Genomic DNA, 7890 nt, shown 5'->3' on the forward strand with positions numbered 1-7890 from the left:
GAATGAAAAGAAAGAAAATGGGAGGTAAAGAGATGAAAGGAAGAGATGAAGAGAAAATAAAAAGAAAAGAGAAAGAAGAAAAGACAAAAAATATAAATAAAAGGGGATCGGGGACAACAAAGGACAGTAGACTGCTTAAATGTGTATGACTAATTTAGGGGAGAAGTAAGAATGAGATACAGGAGAATATATCTGGGTTGCAAGAAGGTGAAAAAGTAAGGTAGAAAGGAGAAAGGAATATAAGGAGTAAAATTTAAAGGAACTGAGTAAAGAAAAAGGAAAAAAGGTAATAATGACAAAGAAATAAGTACGAAACTAGTGAAGAAAAAAAAGTTTTTGTTATATATTAAAAAAACAAACAACCAAAAAAAAAACAAAACGAAAAAAAAAACGAAGAAAAAAAAGCAAGCAGCAGCTCCCCTGGTGGATAGGCTTGGTTTGATGTGGTAAGTCTTGGAGTCTGTTCTCAGAGTCTCCGCCCCTGCCTGAGTTGAAATGAGCAGCAGGAGGTGAAGTGCGCACCTTCACAGACTCAATTGCGGAGTCCCCACCCCCAGTCAGGATCACGATTGCAATGGGGGAAAAGAAAAAAACAAAAAGCAAAAAACCGAGTCTCTCTTAGTTTCTGATATCTTTGCTCAAGCCACTGTGCACTGCTGGAAATGAGCTGGGAGCTCCTACCGTCTAAGCGCACGCCCAGGCCTCCACCCGCCACCGACTCTTTGTTGAGGGTCCTGTCAATGTGCGCCTTATTTTTTCCTGTGGGGACCCGGGATTCTCGCAGTCCATGCAGGGGGCGAGGTGGGCCGTGGAAATGCAGTCAGTGGTCCCGTTCCCAAAACCATGTTCGAATTGCTCGCGCCTGGGCAGTTGCCACTCGGGCCACTTCCTGCCGGGGAGCGGGCCTCCCCAGCGCAGCCGCTTCTCACAGCCACAGATACCTCTGATTCCCCGCTGAGATGGCTTAGGGCTGGAGGCTATTCCTTCTCTTGGGCCACCCCATTTTGGGATTCCGGCTACCCAGCAGTTAGTTATCTATGGAGTGGGTTTCTGTCTCCAAGCGCAGCCAAGCATTCTATACCTCTTCCCCAGAGACAGTTCTATGAGCGTGTTCCGACTCTGTCTCTTCCCTTTGTCTCTCGGGCGCCACGCCCTTGCGCCACGTTGGGCTGGGGATCTTACCTCCCCTGCCTGTCCCGGGCTGGCCCATTTTCGGATCTCCCCCATTCGCCCCCACTCACTCAGATATCCTTGAGGTTCTATTCCTTCTGGAGTTCGTATTTTCTCCTTCCGCTCTCACAGATGAACGTAATATCCTTCTCAGTTCGAAAAATGGTGTGGACGGAGTTTACAGAGCTCCCTTCCACTCTGCCATCTTGGCTCCACCCCTCCAAAAGGTATTTTTAATCCTCATCTTATGTGATGTGCCTCTGAAATATATAAACAATAGTTTCACATAAAGAGTGTGTGCTTAAAGTACTCTACACCCATATCTGTGTTCATGGATGTATAAATGGAGATTTTCAGTGAAGCAAAAAAGCAAGATGTAATTATGTACGCCCCAACTGTTATGAGTTCACTACTGTGTAAGGAAGCACAAAACCATGGAAGTCACATGTGAATGAGATTGAAACAGTGCATTCAAGATGTATTTGCTGCTACCTGCTACCTTCTGCTACCTAGGGTTCTGACATCCCCGTTGCTACAGGAGATTGAGGTTTGTAACATTCCCCACCTTATCCCCAACACCACGCATACTGCCTCCAGAGGACTGTGCCTCTGAGCCCAAGGCACTAGAAGGGTGACCCCATCACATCCCATCTTGTTGTGGTAAAGGGAATGCCCTCTGGTCACTCCCCAGGGACTGACTTCACCAGAGGCTCTGCTGCTGTGTTGTATCTACTCTAACAGGCCAAGCACCTGAGTGTGGTGATTTTTTCTTGATGTAAGTCTGGTATCTGCCATTGCTTCATGTTGTGAGGTGAGGCTAGATATTGGTCTGGTACAGGGGGAGCTTGATGTCAGAAAGTGCCAGTGTCATCTTCTCATGTCCTTCCTAGTCCATTGGGGGTGTGGGCTGACTATTCCTATAACAGTAAACAGAACACCTCTGTGGTCCAAATGGATACAGGATTTCACTATGGTTTAGTGTCTCTCATTGCACATATGGAGTTATCTCCTCCAAGTCTCCTTTCTCGTGTGAGTGCCCTGGACCTCAGCACAGTCAATGCCTTGGCTCCAGAGAAGGGGTCTCTCTCATTGCTGAGAAGTCGCCCTGTGCCTCTGCACTTTGCTTATGCCATAAGTAATCACTAATGGCCTGTCATTTTCTCTTTGCACAGGTGCATTGATGGTACCTTTATAATTAATATTTCCTCCAAATTTCTCAGTGGCCAGAAATCACACGAGGTAGTGAACCACCTCCCTCCTATTTCTAGCTTACTGTAGGAACACTGCTGGTGGCTCCTCAGGGACCTGTCAGCAGTGATGAGAACCTATTGCCTTCTTCCCGGTGACTGATCCATGCCAGGATCCTACACAGTCTGTTTCCTAGGACTCCCCTGGTTCCATCTGTGTCTATGGCTAGTGTGACAGGCACGGCAATCTAGAACCTGGGAACGTGTAGTACCTACCATGTGGTTGCTTGCTAGCTGCTCCAGGATTAGCCAGAGAGCCCTGTGTCATCATGAAGCTCCCCACTCCTGAAGCAGAAAGCAGAGTGATGCTTGGTGAGGACTTAGCCACCATTGCCTGACTCTGAAGATGGAGGCACTGGCCAGTTGGGGGAGGTTGGTGGCTTTACATGCTGGGAATGACACACAGATTATCCCCTAGAACACAGAAATGACCACAATCTTATAGATACCATGATTTTCCTTAAATTCCAGGTCAGACTCTGACAAACAGAATTGTGAGATAAAACATTTGTATTTTTTGAGCAACTTTTTGTGGCAATCTGTTATACAGAAGTAGGAAAGTATTTCTTGCCATTGGCTTAGAAGAGCCTGGAATAGGAGGACCCATGAGTGAATTACTAGGGGTGTGCCCCTGGACAAACCTATAAGGGACAAGGGCAGCAGGTGGCTCAATAAATGGTTTCCCCAGAGAGACCACAGCCTGGTCCCAGGGGGGAGCCTGGTACAGTGCCATGGACCATGGTTTGTTCACCAAGAGGTGATGGTGCAAAGCTCTTATCTCATGATGTTAGGCATTGGAGATAGCACCCCTCCTTGTGGGATGTACAGTCACTGCCATTTAGGGGAGAAGAATAAATCAGTAAGACTCTTCCAATTCAATACCTACCACTGACTCTGAGATCTCCTTCTAAATGCAGCACCATTAAGGGGAATATAGACCAAGCACAGGCTTGGATGATGTCAGGTCATTGATATTATGGTCAGGCCTTGACATTTTCTGTAATAACATGATGTAACACGCTGTGCCAGCTGCTTGTCAAGCACATTCCAAGTCAGATGACACTCCTATGAGATGGACCTAATATCACGAATATTTTATAGATGAAGAGACTAAAGCTCAGAGAGATTATGTGACCTGTCCGTGAAGGTCATGTGACATAGAAGAGAATTTGAACTACATCTGTTTGAAGCTGAAACTCAGGTTCTCAGCCACCTCACTGTACCACGGCATAAGCAAGAGAAGGGGGTGGATGACATCTGGGACCAGGAGCCAGATTCCCTGCTGCTAATACTAACATCAGTAGGCTGATGGCGGGGGGGTCAAGGACACTACCTCTCCAGCTCCATCCAGACGGCTTGTACTGTGTGATTCTGTCTCAGAAGCAAGATGTCTCTATCTCCAGAGACAAGACCATTGTCCAAATCGAATTTGCTTAATCTTCTGTTCATCTCCACACATAGTAGATATCCCTTAAAATTCTAACCTACAGAGTTTGGCATAAAATGTTATTTACCCACCTGTGTATGGGATATTTTTTAAAGAATATGAAGGTTTTTTTTTCCCTTTAGAAGACATAAAAGAAAAAGTCACGTTGTTATGTTTAATATACAGGCATTGAACACCGTTAAGTCCAAATTATATAATGGACCAAAGATGGCTTTTCCAATAAACATGAGAGCTTAACAGAAAATTTATGTCATTAGTGTATTTTTCTAAGTTAGATAAAGCTGTTGGGCCTGCTCTGAAAGAGACGTAAGAGAAAGTAAGCCACTGAAAAATAAGCCTGTTTGTAGCTTAGCTGCCTTAGGAAAGACCCAGTGAGGATGCCGTGCAATCTATATTGGAGTAGCTCATCATGACTGAGACAGTCCTGGGTACGCATCCTGCTTTTCAGAGCATTCTTTGAGATCCAGCTCAAATTTAACAACTTCTTCTACGTGAAAAATTCAAATACCAGGGCCCCGGAAGCAATCAAGAGGAGTCCTTCATATACATGCTTTGGAAGCCACTAATATCTCGAGAAAACATTTCTTTTCCTGAGAGGTCTCTTCTCTGGGTCGCAAAGATAAAATATGAATTGTCTGAGCAACGCACATTACATCCCTTACACCATTTTCCTGGTGACATTCCCCAGATTGACTTCCTCCATTTTTAGGTGCTTAGTGCTTAATTCTGTTCTTTGGTTAATTACATCATGTGGGTGAGGAGAGACTGTTTGTCAGATACTATAGATAATCTACTCACAATTGTGCAACACCTGAAAATAGATCCCTTTTTCATGTACAAATTGTTTTAGAAAATTTATTATAATTTTAAAACTGCTTATCATATTCTTCTAATCATACAGACCTTGTATATAAATATAAATGAGTTTATGAATGCTTGTCTACATACCTGGATATTTACATTTACCTGCAGAGTTATGGAATCCCAGTTAGATGCTATCCATTCCCAGTAGCCCTGAAAGATCTGTGCCTACACAGTATCTTACCAGACCTCCATGTTTCCTGTCATTTGATCCTGACTGATCTGCACTTTTAGGTTTGATAAGTGCCTCTTCACCTAACATGGCCACTGCTCACCCACCCTACTGAACCAACTCTGTGATTCCCCTTTCACCTCCTGCAGCTTGGTGCCTGCCTCACTTGGCATAGGTGCTAGGTTACCTCCAGACCTCCCATTGTCCAGGAGGAGTCTCCCTGCCCTCTTACCGTGATCCTCACAAGCCAGGTGCCCTAGCCTCCCAGCGTCTGCCAGATCCTCTGCATGAGGGAGGGGGAGGCAGTACTGGGCACCCACTTCCTGCTTCCAGAATTGCGGTCCTGTCGTCAGCATCTAAGGCTGGATGGTCAGCACTCACTGTGAACAACAGTTGACTGACTGACTACATATGGCAGTGGTTTTGTCTTCTTTCAGTAAAAATAATGTTTTCTACAATACAATAATAATCTGCTTATCTTGCTGAAATACTTACAGAAATAATAACAAAACTTCGTATCAAGTAAACATAACTGTCACAAATCCATTCAAATCTCTTCTCTGTGCAGGATGATTAAATTAGTGTGTTTCCCCAAATGAATCAGGGTTGGCATATGTTTAAAGTGAAGAGAAAATAATCATGTACCTCCTCTGTATAAGAGCAAAGAATGATAAATTTTATAAATTAGCTCAACATGTTTTATCTCCTTGCCTTTCAAGTGAGTATCACTTGGGCTGTATGCCCAAAGTTAGTTCCAAATGAGAAACAAACCGAGAAAAAAAGGGGGGGAGGGAGATGGATTTCTTGAGCAGATATTTTTGTATGCTGGATTGATGGATGGAAGATTGCAAATTTCTGGACCACCGTCCATTTTCTGCATGTAGACATGCTTGATATTCTTTCAGAAAATTTTACGTTTAATTATGTATGAGAATTCAGATTTTGGGAGAAATCCCATATAAACTGACACACGTTTCCTTCTTCCTTTAACTAATTAGAGCATCTGCTAGTACTGGCCCTTCTCCCTGTCTGACAGACACCATATTCCCATTGTCCTCACCAGTCTATTGTTCCTCTATACCCAGGCCAAGTATTGGTTGAATTGTTATATGTGATATTTACCAAAGGTGATTATATAATAAAGCCATATTACAGCTTGTAAGTTTATTTTATTTTTGTAAAACAAAATGTTTGTTTTCCAAATTTTTCTATTATAGATACAGAAATGAAATATAGATCTATTCATCAAAAAAATGGGAAAACATGTATTGCTTTGTGTCAATCCCACCTGGTTAGCGTGGGAAACCTGTGTGGCTGTGTTGTAGGAACTCCCTTCCCGGCTGCAGTCATGGACCCTGAATAGACCTTGTAGGGTGGTGGTTTACTAGCCTGAGGGCAATCACACATAGAACATGATAGCACTGCTGTCAAGAGTCTTCTAATAAGCAAGAAACCATATGATGCTGTTACCATGTACCAAATTGCATTGGAAAAACCTTTATTTTTCTCTGAAGAATAAGAATAACTAATTTCATCACCTAAACATCTTTTGATTGAATATAACATACTGTCAGAATGTTATAAATAATTATCAAAGTATAAAACAATTCTGACATTGTCACAACTCAGTTATTTATATACATTTTTGCTAATTCTTTCTGAATGCTATATGATCAAGGAAGAAAGTTGCATGAGAAAGAAGAGATTATCATTTTGGAAAAGGCATTTTTGTGTGGATCCATCATATAAATCACGTAGTTATCAAAACTAAGCCAGGTATAGAAACAAATTGTTCATTCTAACAATAAAACTATAATCTAAGAAATAGTGGAGAATGTTTTCTTCCTTTTCAATTAAAAAATAGGGTTTTTTTTTCCAAATATACTTGTTATGGTTCAGTTTTTAAGTGCTGATATGGCAGAAAATTTCAAAAATACAAATAAAGGTTAAGGTTTAGTCCTCCAAAAGACCATGGGTTCTAAAATTTAGCACTCTCTGTTACTGAAAACACTTTTAAATGAAGTGTAACAACAGTAATTGTGTTTCTCTGAATCAGCTTCAGGGCAAACCCTAGAGAATCAATACCTGATGAAATCTGAGCAAAGGCTTATCTGTTTGCATGATCCAGTGTCCATTCAAATGTGTAATTACTTTATCCAGGCCTATCAGGGGAATAGAGTAACCTGAGCTCTTGCCTTGGAGGCAGTGGAGGGAAAATGGAATCAGGTACAGCTTAGTGGGGCAGGGCAGGGTGCTGAGGTGGGCTGACATGGTCCTAGGGAGAACAACACAAATTGTATTCTGGTCTTCTTACGTTTGCAGCTTCTTGCAAAGGGGTTATGTTGGAGACATTGTTAACCATGTGCTTAGGAGGCAGGACAGCAGGGGGTGGAAAAGAGTATCAAAGCCCTGCTGAAGGAAAGACATCTCATTGACAACTTGCAGGAAGAGTTTAAGAGTAACTCAAGTGAAATGATGAGTGTAAGGATTTGGAAAAAAAAAAAAAAGGAAATGTAGTTATTAAAGGACTGTACTATATACTTCATCATCAAGCTGGAAAATGGGATTTTCAAAGCCTCTCTGGTACCACCAAGCCTTCCTAAGTCTCAAATACAAGCTCGCCCTGTTTTTGTTTGCACTCTGGTCTAGACTTTAAATCATTTCTATATCAAACATACTGCCTGGAACAGAGTGGGTGACCAATAAATATTTATTAAGTAATTGTAGAAACGAATGGATGTCAAGGCTGCTGAGTCATTGTATATATTCACATCCCTTCCTGCAGTGTCTAAGGTAATCAACTCCTGGGGTGCCTGGGTGGCTCAGTCGGTTAAGCTTCCAGCTTTGGCTCAGGTCATGATCTCACGGTTCGTGGGTTCAAGCCCCGTGTCGGGCTCTGTGCTGACAGCTCAGAGCCTGAAGCCTGCTTTAGATTCTGTGTCTCCCTCTCTCTCTGACCCTCCCCTGCTCGCACTGTCTCCCTCTGTCTCTTA

This window comes from Suricata suricatta, chromosome 2 (genome assembly GCF_006229205.1).
Source record: "Suricata suricatta isolate VVHF042 chromosome 2, meerkat_22Aug2017_6uvM2_HiC, whole genome shotgun sequence".
Classification (NCBI taxonomy): domain Eukaryota; kingdom Metazoa; phylum Chordata; class Mammalia; order Carnivora; family Herpestidae; genus Suricata; species Suricata suricatta.